This window comes from Octodon degus, unplaced genomic scaffold, assembly GCF_000260255.1.
Source record: "Octodon degus isolate 3935 unplaced genomic scaffold, OctDeg1.0 scaffold00227, whole genome shotgun sequence".
In the NCBI taxonomy this organism is placed as follows: Eukaryota; Metazoa; Chordata; class Mammalia; order Rodentia; family Octodontidae; genus Octodon; species Octodon degus.
The window spans coordinates 469,911-488,312 of record NW_004524803.1 but is presented as its reverse complement, the minus strand read 5'-3'; the positions used below and the strand labels follow the sequence as shown (position 1 = coordinate 488,312).

Below are 18,402 nucleotides of genomic sequence, written 5' to 3'. Positions count from 1 at the left end.
TCCTCCTGTTTTCAGCCTCCCAAGTGCTGGGATTATAGGCATGTACCACCATGCCCAGTCTCAGTCACTGTCTCAGTGCACCCCGGGGGCAGGCAAGCCTGGAATAGAACCCTGGCCCCGGTATCTGCTTAAGCAGGCACTTTAGTCTGTTGAGCTATCTGGCCAGCCCTCATTTCTTAAAATATGAGCTGACACAGTTTTTGAAAAGTGGTTTGTAGTTTGTGCTGTGGGTTATACTTGTTATTCGCCTTGTGCAAATGCTCAGTGTCCTGGATTGTAAATACTCTTTGATGGTATTGCAGTTTCATCTGGTTCAAACTGCAAAAAGTCTTATTGATATTCTGGGTATGATAATTATGAGTGAAGGCAGGTTTCAAGGTGGCAGCCTGTTCTAATCTTGGCTTCACCATGTTTTGCTTAGCCTGAGGCTTTCACTGCCCTCTAGGCTTAGCACTATCAGTGACTATGCAGAGAGCCATCATGAGAATGAGTGCATGTATGTTCAGTATCTTACAGAGTTAGTGCTCAGGAGACCCAGCTACTGCTATCAGTTTCTGTAGTAAGAATACTTCTAATAAATCTAAAAGTCAGTTGAAATACAATCACTATTTATATTCTTTAAACCTAATTTCCCAGGACTGGTGAGATAGCTCAACAGACTAAGTGCCTACTTAGGCAAGCTCAGGGACTGGGGTTCAATCCCTGGTGCCAAATGCTGCACTGGCCCCACCCCTGAGCATGCTGAGCTGGCCACAGTCAGGCATAGTGGTGCATGCCTGTAATCCCAGTGCTGGGGGGGCTGAAAACAGGAGGATCACTGAGTCCAAGCTGCGTAGTGAGACCTTGTACCAAATACATAAAAATAAAATAAAATAAATTTAATTTCCTTTTCCTGTGAAACAGACTTTCCTAAGTGATCAAACTAACCACTGCAGGTCATATTAGCTCAAATATATTTCCTTAAAGATGTTTCACTGGCTGGTAATGTAGGTTGGAGTTGCTATCATGATTATAAGGCGTAATTTCTACTTGGCACTGAATTTATTATGAGAATTAGCATTAAAGAATCCACACACAAATAACAGTAATACATTAAGAAAAAGACAACTGACAAGGGTGGATCACTAACAATCTGCAAAAATTCACTGCAGTTGGCTGGTCTCACTGTGCTACTCCCAATAGCATGCCAGTGAAGATAGCTACAGTGAAGATAGCTTGCCAGCAAATAAACCTACAGTGAGGAAAAACAGGTACTGAAGAATTGTTCATCAGCTTAGTTTATGAAGCTTTCACATAGAGAGGCTACATTTGATATTAAAGAAGCTATTGTGTTGCATGGACAGGTACTTATAATAAGTGAATATATTGGAACATATCAGAAAACATTTACGAAGAATCATCTCTGAGAAGCAAGATGATGGGTAAAAGATGGTTTCTTTTCTTGATTTGCTTTTCTTTTGGCATATTGACATTTTATAAGTTCCCTATTATCAAAATGTGCTTATATTAAAATAATAAATATACAACAGAAGTTATTGCAAAGAGAATATCGAGTCCCCCTTTTTATTTTGATACAAGTTCTCATGGCTGAAGTCCACTGCTCTAATCTATCTTTACTTTTAGTTGGCAATTATTTCTTTCCTCCTACAAAAGCAGGCTATAGTTTTTCATCCCTTTCCTATAGCACTTCTTTTTAGAAACACCTTCCTGTAAATACTCATGGCCCTCATTTTTTAAAATGAGAATGGACCACTGACATATAATGTGTGTTATGTTTCCTCTGTTAACTATATTTCTGCCTGCAAAGTATAGCTCTGTATCCCTGGAAAGATGTATGCAAGAGCTATTTTTTCTTCAGTAGCCATCTATTCATAAAGTATAGATACATACTTCTTGTGGGCAGTGTGGTTAGGGAACAGAAAATTGTGAGGTAACCAGGTAGTTCAAAAAAGGGGGGCAGAGACTATAAAGGAGAAGATGGTTCAGATAATTGAATTAATTAGCTTTAGATGTAAATTAGATATCATAGTGGAAAGAGTAATTGAGAACTGATATCCATACCAGCATTTTTTTCTAAAAAGGAGAGGTGGAAGGAACCATGGGATTGAAAGTGAGGAGGGTGGAGAGAGGTGTGGACACCATCTTTCTGTTCCCTATGGGTGACAGCTTCCTTGCTAAACCTTGTGGCTGTTAGGTTGCCTTGATGGGCTGCCTGAAGAAGAATGCAATAGCTACTGTGAAAGGCAACCTTGAAAAAAATGAAAAATAGTTTTTAATTGAATCTAATTTTCGCTGGAGTTGGGTCAGCATCAAAGGATTGATCAGCTCCTGATTATTGGTGAACATCCAGTTCTCAAAGTCTCTACTGGGGGGCCAGGGAGATAGCTCAATAGAGCAAGCGTTTACCTGCCAAGCACAGGTCCTGATTTCAATCTCCAGGACCACACATACAAAAAGGTCTCTACTGGAGGTCTTCTATATGGAAGAAATGGTGTGGTAGAAGAGATGAGGAATTCATCTTTCCTGAGAATGTATCTACTAGGTGGTGGTCGAAGCAGAAAGTTTCTTCCCCATACTTTATATTATTTGGGCTTACAAAACTTAAAAGATCAATACTTTTTTTCACAGAAGAGCAAGCCAATGCTTATAAGATTTAAAGACTCAAATATAGAAGCCAGACTTAAAATACATACAACTGGTTCTACCCTGCTACTCAACAAGCAAGACTCAGGAAGACTCAGGTAGTGTAAGTTATATTCTCTGCAGAGCTTAAAAATAAAGCTTGAGTTAATCATTCCTCATCTTTTCCATGGTTATGATTCTGTGACTGTACTCGGGCTGTCATAGGTTGCCTCTTATGAAAGCTCAGACACTAGTCCCCCAGGTGCTTCTGATGGTTCTTTCTGAAGGAGTCTGGTACCTAGGGAGCAACATCTGTGTTCCCTTCTTTCCTCTAAACAGTGTGGAGACATCTCCAGCCACCTGGGATTCCTTGGGTTTACACACTTAGTCATTCCTATTGGCCTGTACATTTTTTAAAATTAATTTTATTGAGAAGCAAATAATAATGAAACAGTTTCAAAACTGGATAGTAGGACAGTTTCAATAATTAATACATTGTATGCTGTTGTCTTCATAGTAGTTATTCATAGTACAAGATGCAGACATGACATCCTGTCCAAACACTATTAGTACAAATCTTACTTCTCATTGAATTAAGAGAAAGTAGCTGTATATCTATCCTAACTATTTTGTATATACAGATACAAAATGGTCCTTCATTTATACTCCCCTTTTTCATTTAGTTTTGTCAGAGATCGGTATTCCATTGCCTTTTAAATACTGTTGGTGTATGAATTCAGCAAAATAATCCAGTATAGTCCAGTAGTCATGGTGGGTTATACATAGGACTGTGCAGACCTCAAAAGTCATCTCTGAAATTGCTGGGCTCCAGACCTTGTTCCCTGCTCTAGCTGTGCTTTCTATCACCTGCTTTATTTTTTTTGCCATAATTTTATTGACAAACAGATAGCAATGAGACAGTTTCAAATCAAATTAGTAGGACAGTTTCAATAATTAACACATTGCATACTGTCTTCCTAGTGGTTATTTGTTATACAAGATGCAGACATGATATCCTATTTACAAACACTATTAGAAAAAATCCCTCTATTCATTGAATTAAGAGAATGTAGCTGTATATCTATCCTAAACATTTTGAATACAAAGATACAAAATGGTCATTCGTGTCTCCTTTTTTTGTTTAGTTCCATCATTTCAACATTATAGGTGTGTGAACTCAGCAAAATATCCCAAAATAGTACAGTAGCCTATAATAGTACTGGGTCTTCAGTATGACTGGCAATGTCAGAAGTTGTTGACCTGAGTCCCCTACAGCTCAACATAACAACATGGCTTTAGTTCTTATACTTTGTTTTTATACTTTTCTGCTGTATGGTTAAGACCAAGATAAAGCAAGACCTGTGTAACAGCCTGTACATTTTTTCACCACCTTGCCAAAGATGAGGTCAATGGGCTTCAGGTTGGTAAGTCCTCAAAACTAAATGCTTTTATACAGCAAAGTTTTCCATCCCTTCTTGTCTGTAGGGGTTCATTTCTAAAATTATTTGGTAGAATATTAAAACATCAAAGATTTGATTCAAATGACTATAAGTTCTCAAATGGCTTGGTTGCACTTTCTAAAGGCTGATCAAAATTTGAAAGTCTGTATTATGACATAGTATAGTATTTTTAAAATGTATTTGGTATAACATCTTACTACACAGCTTGGACTCTAGTGAGCCTCCTATTTTCAGCCTCCCCAGCTTTGGGATTATAGGCGTGCACCACCATGCCTGGTCTCAGCCGGCTCTGTGCTCCCGGGGGTGGTGCTGGCATGGCACGCTGTACTGGGAATCAAACCCTGGCCCCTGCACTTGCCTAAACAGGTGCTTAGTCTGCTGAGTGGTCTCGATGACCCTTAATATTTGATTAATGATATTAAGATATGTCTGTGGTATAAAGAGAAGTAATTTGACTATATAAGTAATTTACATATTCAAATAATCCCTTTCATAATGATTAACAAATCTATGATTTTCATCTGATTTCTAATTTCATCTATGGCTAGGACCTTAACAATTATCTTACTTGTTAGTGAAAGCTCCGAGGTTAAATAGAGTTTGACGGAGTCACCATAATACATATAGTTTTCTCTGGAAATTTTGAATTCAATATTGCCAAGATGAATATCATAAAAAGCCATATGAAAGCAATCATTTTGCCAAAGCTTAAGGTAAATATCCATGAAGATAATGAGCCCAATTTTCAAATTTGGCTTTTAGTATGCAACTTCCTCAAAGTCCCCTTTTTGTTCCCAACTAAGCTTTATCGCATCAGAGCCTGGCAAGAGTTCTAGATCCTACTATCAATCTTTCAGGAGGACCAGGGCATGAGGTTAGTCCCAGTGTCCAAGAACTGTCCTCTTCTGGAATGTATCAAAGTGTTAACACTATTTTTACTCATGAAGTGCGGCAGAGGGAAGCAGAGTGGTTGCACTGAGCTGTCACAAAAATAAAACTGAACAAAAACAGAATGGAAAAGAGAAGCATATCATCATCTTCCAAGAAGTAAGTTTATTGTGCCTGGGATGGCTAGCGTGCCTCCGTCATTACTGTTAGTACCTAAGATCTCAGTACTGACAGCCAAAAGGAAGACACAAAAGTACTGCCAAGCTAAATCAATTACGTAAGAGGCTTTCTACCAGGTAAATATCAGGATAGTGTGCAAATATTTTATGTAAGTCACAGAAAAAGTCAAATCTTTCACGAGAGGCAATGGGGACAGTCCTCCATAGATACCAACAGGAGTTAGGTTTCTGCCGTGATGTGAAATAGTTTTGGAAAACATGTTTTGGACAATGCCTAAACAGCTTTGTGCAGCAAGAGCATATAGACATAGACAAGATACCTAAGTCGCAATTTTATTTCATTATTTAACAATTGTATGACATTTATATAAATGATGAAGAATTTGACATGCACTTGCAGTTTTATACTTAAAGGAAAGTATTTTTAAAACAAGACGACTACAAGGGAGTTTTACTTTGTCTAAAGCTCACACAAACAAGAAATCCATCCATTTATTTAAAAACATAAACAAAACCCAGACACTGTTGTAAACTGCAAAATGCATGGGAGGATGTTAAGACAAACACTATGTCGAGGAAATGGGATTTTATATATCTGGATATTATCCAAATTGTTGCTTACCCCTCTTCTCTGCACAACATCTCTGAAAGTTTATAGATATTTGTTGTATCACAGCAGATGTCTAGAACAAATATTAAGCAAAGGAGAATGTATATGATCTCTCCCATTTTAGTTTTTTTTTAAAGTAGGAAGATTGACTAGATATTAGCACAAATGGGTTTAAATGTGAAGCTGCCATAAAAGCAGGAGCATAAATGTAATTCTCCCAGCCGCTATTTTGATGCACATTTTTGATTCCATGAATATTTTATGAAATGGCCCAAACTAAAGCCATATAACATTCCTGCATTACTGATGCTTGCGCCCGTAAGCTACGAACATTAGAGGCATGATTGAGTGCATTAAAATGAACTCATTCAGCAGTGCATTGATTACTTGAAGGGGGAGGGAAACAAAAAAAGGAAAAAAAAAGAGAAAAAAAAAAAGAAAAAGAACTTGTTCCGCTTAAGAAAACAGCACACAGATCTAAAGTTTGCAAGACAATAAGGGTGCAAGCCAAGTTTTAACAAAATAATGTTTCATAAATAAAGTGCGACTTGAGACCTGACATTAATTAGGCAAGGTGTTAATTATTTCCAAAGATGGCTTCTGGTATTGTTCAGGTAATTTAAAATGTCACAATTGCTAAGATGCATAGACTGGCCTGCGTTGGCCCCATCATCAGCAATTCTGAAAGTAGCTAATTATTTCCTTTTCTATCAACTTGTACATTTGCCAGTAAAAATAAAATGCTGCAGAAACAAATTGCATGAAAATAACCTGACAGGTCCACAAGGCCTGTTTCTTCAGCAGCACTGATATACATCTTAAGCATATTTAGTTCTAAATTGTGCGCATTTGTTGAGGACTTTAGGGAAATATTCCACTTTAGTTTAAAACAGCAACCTACAGGAACAATAAAGCTTTATGTATATTACATTACATTTTAATCTGGAGCTACTGGACATCTTTGGCATAAGTTACTATACTGTACAATGTAAGCATAAAATCTGCTAGAAGCAATATTGAACAGTAAGTAGCAAAATGAGAAAAACGTTATTGCTCCTTTGTAAAAACAAAAGACATTGCTCTCCATTTTGGCTTAACTGCATGAACAATTTATATTATCTTTTGGTTTTTACATTCAATTATGATAATTATAATGGCACTAGACATGCTGAAATAGTTCAGGGCTCACCACACTTCCAACGGAAACTATCATTTTCAAGGGTTGATCTCCTGTCGGAGGGGATTTGTTGTTTGCTATAATCCTGCACACCAATGCAAAGAGAAAAGCAGGAATACAAAGATTTTGTTCTGCAACTCAAGAGCAACTCTAATCAACTGGGAGGAATATGTACCTGTAACTTTTATGTAGCTACTTTGGGATACTTAGAAGGAATTTAATTTTTTTTATTAATTTTATTGAGAAGCAAATAGCAATGAGAGTTTCGAAACCGATTAGTAGGACAGTTTCAAAAATTAATACATTGCATATTGTTGTCTTCATCATGGTTATTCATAGTACTGGATGCAGACATGATCTCCTGTCCAAACACCATTAGTACAAATCTTTCTTCTCACTGAACTAAGAGAAAGTAGCTGTATATCTATCCTAAATATTTTGTATATACAGATACAAAATGGTCCTTCATTTATATCCCCTTTTTTGTTTAGTTTTGTCATGACGTTTTACATATGGAAGCCTTTCTTTCTCTTTTTCGATTCCAGATTTTGGGTGGACATTATAGGAATGCCACCACACAGTGGTTACAGAGTGTGTCACCAGACCAGACAACGCGAGTGGTCCTGGCACACAGGAAGACAAGCACAGGGGAGCTTTCCAAGGACTTTATTACTGCTATTAGCAAAACTAGGCTGGGTTAGTGTCTAAAAATCCAGAAAAATCTGCCTTAACTTCCAAAGTATTCTGGAGGAATTATTATTAATTGCTGCAGTTTATGATCTTGAATAGCTGAGTTGTGTTCAGAGCACAAGTTTAACTAACTCTTCCATGTCAATAAACCTCAGAGAGTTGGGTTCTTTTTGAGTTTTATAATTTTAGGGATTAAACGTTAAGTGCCTTTTCTCTTAAAAGTACATATTAGAAGTTATCCTATCTACTACAATTTTTTAAATGTCAAACATTTATATGCTATGTAAATATTGTGTAAAAATAGGATACTAGCCACTAATAAATCCTATAAATGCAGTAGAATTTACTATTTTCCTCATATAATATTTTACCTTCACGCATTCACTTCACTTAAATATAGGAAGCAAAACATGTTGGTAAGCATAAAAATCTGAGGAGAAATAAAGTCCATATTGATATTAGATCAAATAGTAAATAATATTGCTTACACTTAATAATATTACTCTCACCTGCATTCCATTTTGCTTGTGGGTTTAAAAGAAAACTACATCCAACCTTATTTGTATATATTTATGTGAACAAAGAGATGGATGTGGAAACATGTGACAAGAAATAGGTACTACAGACAAGAGAGGAGGGAGAGGAGAGTATTAACAACCCCCAGACAGACAGACAGAAAGACACACACACACACACACACACACACACACACACACACACACTCTTTGCTTTGATGGGCAATGAACAGGTATCATTTTGGATATTTTGAAACTAGAGAGAGAAACATTAGTAAAACATTTAATATGTGCAGATGACCTCAGGTCACTCTTGTTAGTATCTGTATAGTGCCTAGATTTGAACAGAAAAAAACAACAGAGCTACAGAGATTGTCTTGTCTAAATTCATATACCAATTAGGTGGCAGAGCTGATGCCTTGGGCCTGTTTGGTTAATATGTCAAACGCTTGACTTTTAGGCAAAGACCAAGGTCTGTACTCCAGTGCCGCGATGTCCTCGCACCATTCCCACACCATCTCTGATAGCCCTGCAAGGGTCGGAGTCAAGGATCACAATACCAAGCTCCAAAGGCAGTTGTGGTCCATGCTCGAACAACTGCATCCCCTCCAGGCCGAATGACTGGTGCTTCCCAGACACTCAGTAATGTAATTACTCAGTAATTTTGGTGTGATGTTATCTAGTTTTTGTTGTTGTGTCTTTCAACTTTGCCATTTGGAGAGAATCTGGTAGGGCCATTGTGTGGAAGGTTTTAAAACACAAATGCTACAGAGGAGTGAAATGTCATTTAGGATATTAATTGGAAAGGGCTTCATCCAACTTTAACACAACTGTCTTTCCATTGCTGATCAACTGTCCCTCTGCAGAGGTACCTCTGGGATACGCTTTTTCTCCGTCACAGGAAACACTGCCTCCAGAGCAGTTCTTTCACATAGCAACTGCGGGCTCGGGACAGCTGTAGTAGGCTCCTCGCAAAGCTTTGAAACAAAAAACCCTTGGCAAAGCAAGAGCTTCAGAATGAGGCTGCCTCTCTGTGCTGCTCGTTAAGCAGTAAATAATTAAAACACCTTGAAAAAGACAGGTAAAGTACAAGCAGCAGTGTCAGTAACACAGACATGAAAGAGAAGGGGAAGAAAATGAATTTTAAAAAAAAGGAATGAAATAATTCATTTGAAGCTCTAATAAAGTTTCATTTGCGGTCTTGTTTAAAGATATATCAGGCTTTAGGGATGTAACCTAATTACATTTTTATTCTAAGTTCCATTCAAAGATCTTGGACTTTGATTCTTTAACACAGATCAAACATGGTATAATTTTCTCATGGCTATCAATACTTAAAAAGGATCTCTTCATTAAATACTATAAGGTCTTATGAATGTGTACACACTGTAGATGGAGAATAAACCAACACAGCCCAAAAAGAGACAATTGTTTTATATAGATTAGCGATGCTAATCCATTTTCTAATATTTATTTATTTATTTATTGTATTTTTTGTAAGGGTCTACAGGGTCTCACTATGTAGATCGGTCTCGAAGTGATCTGCCTGTGGTCAGCCTCCCAAGAGCTGGGATTACAGGCGCGTGTCACCAGCCCAGTCTCAATTGCAGTCTCAACGCACAGCAGGGGCAGGACCAGCATGGCACGCTGGGGAGCAAACCCGGGCCACTGAGCCTGCCTAAGAGGGTGCTTTAATTCGCTGAGCTATTTGGCCAGCCCTCCATTTTATTTTTTAAAAAACTTGAATTATTAGATTCATTTTTGTTTGCTTTTTGTTTTTGTTGGTACTGGAGATTGAACTCATGACCTTGCACTTGCTAGGCAGGCACTTTCACCACTGAGCTATCTCTCTAGCCCTAGATTCATTTTTGTAGAAGTGTAGAGTGACTCTGTTTCTAAAATTGGTCTAGTTATTTGCGTCCTAGAAAATGCACATGAGGAGCCACTCTCTCAATCCACTTGTGGAGCTTCTGTGAACAATGACGCGTAGGGAAGCATTAGCCAGAAGTCGTGAGGTTTGCAGTCATCCCGAGAATGAGGGGAGAGGTACACTCCCTGGGACTCTGGTTCTGCCTTGGACTTCTGGGACTGGGGTATTGAAGCCACCAACGATCAGGTCAGACACTTATTTGACTGATTTTATTCCTCCTCCTTACTAGGAAACCTGAATGGAATAATGGTTTGCTTTTCCAGAGAATCTTCTAGAAGACTTTCCTCAGAAAGACTGTTCAAGTACAACTGCAGAAGCAATTCGCAAGGGGGGAAAGCTAAAATGAAGGGTTTCTTCAAAGAGAGAAGGAATAATGTTCCCGATGAACTTGCTGAGTTGTACTAAGCAAGTACACACCCAGCCATACGCACTCCAACAGGAAAGCCTTCAGAGAACTTGGGGAGCTTTTGCTAGAGTTCATTTTTTTTTTTGTTTTTTCCCTCTCAAATTTCTACAGTATCATCCCCAAATTTATTTTTCATAGTTAAACATTTAATAAGATTTCCTTTGTTATTTCAAGCATCATTTTTTTTCTTAAAATGCCCTATGAATAGAGGCAGCTTCATTGCTACAAATTTTAAACTCTGATGGCAGTGTAAACAAAACTAGTTGTTACCCAAGTAATCATAATATACTTGTAAAAAATCTACTATTAGCAAATAGCAAAGATAATTATTACCCCACTACTGTTAGTGTATGAGCATTTTTTACTCAAAATACCAAGTTTGGAAAGCAAATATTACAAAAATAAATTTATAATATTCACTCTACTTAGGATGACCAGTTCGTGCTAATTTACCAAGGACTTTCCATGTTCTAAACAAAAGTCACAAGTCCTGGGACTCCCTCAGACTCAGGTAACTTGGATGATAACCCTCCTAGCATTGAAGTAAAACACAAAAGAACTTTGAAAGTATGATTCAATAAAGCAAAACAAAACACATGGTAGTTAGCAAAATCAGAATGCAATGCACTTATTTTGAGGCTAAAGAATATGTCAGTAGGAATAAAATACTACTGGGGAAAGTCTTAAAATGGTAAGACTATCACCATCAGTCACTCCAAATGTACTTAATTTTCTGGTTTCATTCTACATCTTTCCTGTAACCATTAATAATTTTTACAATTGTAAAGAACCGCGTATAATTTTTGTGTTTATCAAGTTTATTTTATTTAAACTACTTTTCACATCGTATGTTTTCATAACTGCATTTTGAGAGGCTGTATATTGTTCCCTTACCTTCCAAAACCATTTAAATGATTCACGATATTACCAGCAATACACATAAATGTTACTTGAAGGAAACATGATTATGATTGCCATTACTTGATATTGGAAGAAGTGTTAAATGGGGCTTCACAATTATTCAAATTGATTTTTTAAAAAGTTGCTTATTTTCTTATCTATTCATTGTTTCCTCTGTGACAAATTATGTGTACCCTTATGTATCTAATTATAATTGACTTAGCATTTTTCTCAACAATAGATGTATACTTTCCATAGAACATAGCTCCGAATTCTTTGTTAGCGTGCTGCGTGCATGGTTATTCTTTTCTTTCCTGCAGTCCCCTGCTTTATAACGAGTAATGATGCTCTCTCCCTGTTGAGATGCTGGAAGTCATTCTGGCTTTGTACATATACAGCGAGCTCTCCCCTCAGCCTCCTCACTGAACGTGGCGCCTCCTAAATCTTCCCCATTTCTAGTTTCTGCTAGTCAGGTAAGTGACTACATGCAATTACTGAGCAGCCAAATACCCACTTGGATTTCAATACATGATAAAACCCTGGTTATGCAGCGGTACAAACTCTCCTGTTCGCACTGACTCGATTTACCAAGCTTTTGCTCTTCAACTTTGGCTTCCATACCTGGAAGACTTCTATATTAGTTAACATAAATAGAATTAGTTTTCTTTTAAGAATTACCTTCATAACATCTCATCTAGCTAATCTCAAAGGGTAGCATAGATTGAGTAACTAGGGGTTTTGTCCCAGTGCTCACTGAAGGAATGGGGGACTTGTTTACCACCACATGGGGATTTTGGGCTGACTTAGTGTCGAAGAAAAAGCATGAAGGCAAACGATTTGATCATTTGGCAACTGAAAGAAGACGCAGAAGGGGAGATAGAATTTTTTTTTTATTCCTGATTTTCTCTGGGCCAGCCCAATTTCAGGGCATTTTCTTAAGATACATGAAGGAAAGATAAACCCAGAAGGCTGACTGTGCAAGGTCTCTGCTAAGACAATCTCAGTATGTAGAGTTGGAAAGGATAGAGAAAAATACCAGTATCTCAAGATACAGGCTTTGATACTTGGCCTGACATGCGGTAGTCAACTGATCCACTCAGATGCTAACTAGGAGGAAACCTTGCAATATGTGACGACAGTGAACCTTAAGGACATTGTACTAAGTGAAGCGAGCCAGTCACCAAGGGGCCAGGACACCTGACTGCACCTTCCAGGAGGAATCTAGAGTAGTCATACTCTTAGAAGGAAAGAATAAGTGGTGGATGCCAGGAGTCGGGGAAGAAGGCAGTGTGGGGAGTTGCTGAGGGACAGACAGGCATAATGCTTCACTTATGTGAAATGCATCAGTTCCAGAGACCTCTACAACACTGTGTCCCCAAAGCAGTACTACATTATGACTTTAAATACTTAAGTGGATGGAACTCAGATGGACCTTGCACTGCACTCCTGTGATCCTAGCACTCTGGGTGGCTGAGGCAGAAATATCACAAGTTTGAGCCCATCCCGAGCATTTTAGCAGGACACTGTTTGAAAACAAAACATAAAATAAGTCTAGCTAGGAAGTAGCTCAGGGCAAATGCAAAGGCCCTGAGTTCAATTTCTTGTAGCACTGCAAAGAAACAAAGAATAGATCTCATGTTAAGCATTCTTAACCACAATAAGACAAAAATACATTTTAAAAAGGATTTTTAAAAAGGTTAAAAATCCAACTCCTTATAGTCCCATTTTCTGCATCATCTTTAAAATGTGAATAACATCACCCAGTCCATAAATGAGAGAAAATACTTCACATTTATACATCAGTGTGCTTTCCTTCTCTGCATTAGTGCCACTATATGCATTGCAGATATATCAAGTTTAAGTTTGTCTATATGCTACCTTGAATGAACTTGAAAAACTATGTGTAGAGAGAGCTTATTTACATGCATTAAAGATGATAGAGAAATGGGAAAGAGACCTGACAATGACATTAAGATCTCTGAATCCAGGGCTAGTGACATAGCTCAGTGGACTAAGCACTTGCTTAGGCAAGAGCAGGGACCAGGGATTCATCCTGGCACCACATGCCATGCTGGCACTGCCCATGGGTGTGCTGAGCTGACTGCCAAGATCAGGTGTGATGGTGCACTCCTCTACCAGTGCTGGGGAGGCTTAAAATAAGATGATTATTATGAGTCTGATCTGCGTAGTGAGACCCTGTGCCAAACACATAAAAGATCTCTGAATTCAAGTGTAGACCTACTACTGTTCCCATGGCAGAATTTTTTTAAATGAAGAACTGTTTAACTACAATATTTTTCATCTTATTCATCTACCAAATGTGCTTTGAAGATCCAATATGGCTCTAAAATTCATTCATTATTATTTGGTAAAAAATAAATGGATCATGTAATTTCCTAATCCACTGTTAAACAATTGAGAACTATTCCTTTGTTTATTAAATTCATCTTCATCTGTAATTTCATATAAATAAGTTTTCTGTGACCCTTCTTACAGGTACCATCCTTTCAGCATCTTCTTCTTGCGCATTAGCTTTTAGGGACCTTAAACAATTATAAGAAATGAGTTACCAGAGAAGAGCTTCTTGCTTCTATTCCCCACTAAAGTTACTGCCCTTCCATGTGTTGACTCTTCTGAATGCAGTAGCCCAGCACCAAAAGGCAATGGTAGGCATGTGCAGGAAGGCCGTGAAACTGAAAGGTAGGAGCATGTGCTCTGAATGCTTATGTCTCACACAAAAGCCATCATACTAATCAGATAGACAGTGGGGAAGTTATGCATAGAGTCATGTCTCATGTGATATTTGGAGAAAAAAAGATGAGAAAATATTGAACATCAGTGGAGCAGGTGGTTTTTCTCCCTGATCAAATGCAAAAGCCCAAAGAAGTACAACTCATGAAACAGTTTTCCTAAATTGTCTTTTGGCAGATTTGCAGTCTATGCGGAACAATATTGGGCACTTGGAGGACACTGAAGAGGGGAGCAGGAGAGGACTGAGGCAGAATGTCAGGGGTTAAGAGGAGCAGGCAATAGAAAGGGGGGAAAGGAAGCCAGTAGAGACTAGGTTGGAGCAGCAGGATGGGATTCCAACAGGCAGGGACTTTCGCTTGCTGTTGCTCATGCTTCCCCCAAATCGCATCTCTGAGGACTTTCTCAGAGAAGTCATCTGAATTTCTGTGAGGCGTACACACTAAGAGCAAAGGAGAATAAGAGAAGAGAAGCTGCCTTACTAAGGGCCTGAGAGCCGAACCAATCATCTGACTCTTTAATAATAATCCATTTACCCCTAACAGGATGCTCTGAAGACCAAGGATTTTGAAGTCTTTCATTTATTTGGCACAGAGTCTTGCTACGCAGCTTGGACTCATAGTGATCCTCCTGTCTCAGCTTCCTCAGTGCTGGGATCACAGGCATGAGCCACCATGCCTGGTGTGCTAGAGTGGCACAGCATGTGGTACTGGGGATCAAACTCAGGTCCTAGCACTTGTCAGACAGGCATTTGGACTGCTGATCTATTTCCCCAGCCAAGAATTATTCGTTTAACAATTAGAAGAGACATAACGAGGTTAATACTAGCCTCCGTGTCTGTTTTTCATATAGCTATTTTTTCATAAACCACTAAGTTGATAAGTGGACACAGAGTTTTTAATAATACGTTCTCTGATAGCCATTTACCAGCCAGAGAAATGAGAGCTGGAAGTGAGCTTCAGCAGCTATCATCTCCGCCAGGCTCCTCATCTTAGGAATGAGGAGGGCAGGAGCACTGTGTTGAAATAGCTTGCTTAGATTCACAGAGTTTATTAGCAGTGGTAATGTTGAAAGAGAACCGCAGTGTGCCGGCCCACCTAGCGCCTTTTCCACGGACACACGCCAAATGTTGTTCATTGTCCATCAGCTATCACTAATTGAAGCCCTGTGTGAGGCTTTTCAGGTTTCCAGTGTACATTTTCATTTAAAACCTTTCTCCCATATGTTTAGTGTCCCTGTAGGTTTTGGGCTTCCTTTTCTATCTGGTGATCGTTCATTGAATCTATGCATTTAATTAGCATCATCCCCAGCCTCCACCACTTCAGACTTTCCTCCTTTATTAAGAGTGTGATTGGATCAGTAATAGTACTTATGTCTTCATGATTCTCTCTGTGAAAACCTTCTGTCCTTTTCCATATTTACTGAGTGTGTGTGTGTGGTGTGTGCGCATGCGCCTGTGTGCGTAGGTGGTTAGGCTTCTTCCAATTAAAAAAATATATATATACAATGTTACTAAATCTAACAGTACAAAAGGGCATATCATGCAAAATATATTCTTCCCGTCGTTCCACATCACCAATGTCCTTCTATAGAGGTTCTCCTGTTGAACTTTTGTGTATTTGATGGGTGTTAAATCCCCTCAACAGCACTTATATCTCTATTAATTTTTAATAAAATGAAAGGGAAAATAAAATACCATGCTAAAAGCTGATATATCCTTTGTATATCTTTTTGTTATTAAGGCTGTTTTACTAATAAATTGACAAATGTTACTCATGACACTTAAAAAATTGCAATAAAATGTCTATCTATTCTGATGTGACATCTTTGATTATATTAAATTACTATATTTTTGCTATTTTTGAGAACTGAATATTGTGATAATCAACCTCATTTAAAATGCTAAAGGATAAAAATAAAGTCATATTTATAATGAAATAAATATAGGAAAAAGCCAAAATGCTAGGAGAAGATTGTTTACACAGTATATTAAGAAGTTTTTGACAATCATCTTGTGTTGTTTTTAGATAATATTCAATCATAGTTGTCTTATGTGCCAAGAATGTACAATGATGGAACATTACATTCTTCATATATATTGTATCGTATCACTTTATCATTGATACATGCTTTTCCCCAGAAATCACATATTTTTATTATTAAAGGAAATCACTCATACCATGTAGAATATTGTATTAGTTTTTAGGGGGCTGCCATGACAAAAATAGCATGAACTAGATAACTCACATGACAGAAATGTGTGATCTCACAGTCCCGACGGCTGAAGCTCTGAAGCCAAGGTGCCAGAAAACCATTTGGAAGACCATGACAGAGAATCTGTCCCATGCATGCCTCTGCCCTGGCAGCCATAGGCATTCCTTGGGTTTTCAAGAGGCAAATTCCAGAGGCATTTCCTGTCTCTTTATATCATTTTCCTCCTGCATATGTCTGTTTCCTTATCCAAATTTCCCCTTTCCATAAGGTGAGGGTCATATTGGATTAGGATTCTCTATAATACCTTCATTTTAACTTGATCATCTGTAAAGAAGCTATTTCTAATTCATGTCACTGTCACAGATACTGGGGGTTAAGAGTTTGTCTCTTTTTGTGGGTTCATAGATAAATTCTACCCCAGTTTGGATCAGAAGCCCCTTATGCTCACCCTCAATGTTCATATGTTGAAAGCACAATTGCCAATCTGTAGTGCTATTGGCATTGTTGTTACCTTTAGGAGGGAGGGCCCACTGGAAGGAAGTTAGGCCGTTGAAGGTGTACCCTTGAAGGACATATTGGGGTGGGACACTGGAGCCTTCTTCTCTTTGTCTTTGCTTCTCTGCCACCAAGAGAAGAATAACTACTATGTGTCAGCCTCATCACAGGCCCAAAGCAATGGAGCCAGCTGACTGTGGACTGAAACCTCTGACGCTGTCACAAAAGTAAACCTTTTCTCCTTTTTAATTGATTTTCATGGCTGTTTTGTCATAGCAATGGAAATCTGAACTAGCCCAAGCCCACAGCAAATATGACTGGAAGCCCTCTAAAAAAATATAATGTATGTGTCCTGTGTTGGCTGTGAGAGGTGTCAGCACTGACACTCGAGGAGTAGAAGCAGTGTAAAGGCAGTGCACAGATGTGGGCAGGAGGCTGCAGGGTGACTTGCAAAAAGCCTGCTTTACCAAGCCACAGGAGAAGTACGATCACAGACATGGTTGCCAGTAATGTGCGTGGGGAAGCACACTGCCAAGGCAGGTCTGGGATTAAAGAAGCGTGGAGATAAAGCAGAGTCAGACAGTGTAGGAGGGAAGTCTCAGGCTTCATTGGATGAGACCTGGCCTCTGCGCTTGCACCTTAAAGCCTAACACCCAAATTGTCAAGTGATACGGTCATGGCCTCAGTCGTGAGGAAAATTGCTACAAGAAAGCATTTTGCTCCCAGGGCTTGAAAGATCTCTGGTTAATAGACACTTTGGTTTCATTTCCCCAGGCCAATGAACATGGGGTACAGCTCACATGGTTGTCTCTACTTTTTGTTTTTCTGTGATTTGTTTTGTTTTGTTGAATCGTAGTCTCCCTGTGTAGTTCAGGTTGGCTTTGAACAGTGAAGCCCAGGCTGGCCTCAACAGCTTGACATTCTCTCTCACGTCCATCTTCCTAGTGCTGACAAGTTTGACTCTGGAGATTTCTTTAAATACTGGAGGATCCATTAGAAGAGGAGGCCAGTAAGGATGGGGTGTGATGGTATGGGGATGATAAATGCAGAATAGGAAGTGGTTATAGAGTCAGACAAAAGAGAAAATGCAAAGGAGAGAATCAGGCTGACATGACAATGATGCAAAAAGCCACCAGAGGTTTATTTAGATGGGTGGAGCAGAGCTCAGAAATTCTAACCTGTGCCAGTCACTTCTAATGGCTATGTTGAGGTACAGGTATGTATCCTTACCAGTTCTGAAATGTGTTGCAAATAAATGTTTACAATAAAAAACAGCCATTGTGCTTTGTTAAGATTTACTAGAATTCGCAAGGCCTTGAATTCTATCTCTGGCACAGTAAAAAATTAAATATCAGTCATTCTTCAAGATTTAATTTTCAGTGTGCTTTCTAGGCATGAGGAAAAAACCACTAGGTTACAGGGAGCAAGGAACACTGAGCCTGTTTTACGATGATGACAACCCATAATTAGTGTTGTGCTTTCTTCTTACAGTTTCGGGAGAAAGGCGTTTTGGTAAGTCTCAGTGTTCTCAGAAGAGTGCTGCTGTCCAAGGCAATATTAACAATTAT

The 18,402-nt window shown here is 38.6% G+C and overlaps 1 protein-coding gene across 1 annotated transcript in view; it reads right to left on the bottom strand.

The window, feature by feature from the left end:
• Window positions 1–18,402, bottom strand: part of Ttc29 (tetratricopeptide repeat domain 29) — a 293,590-nt gene that overhangs the window by 224,865 nt on the left and 50,323 nt on the right. The window lies entirely within an intron of this gene.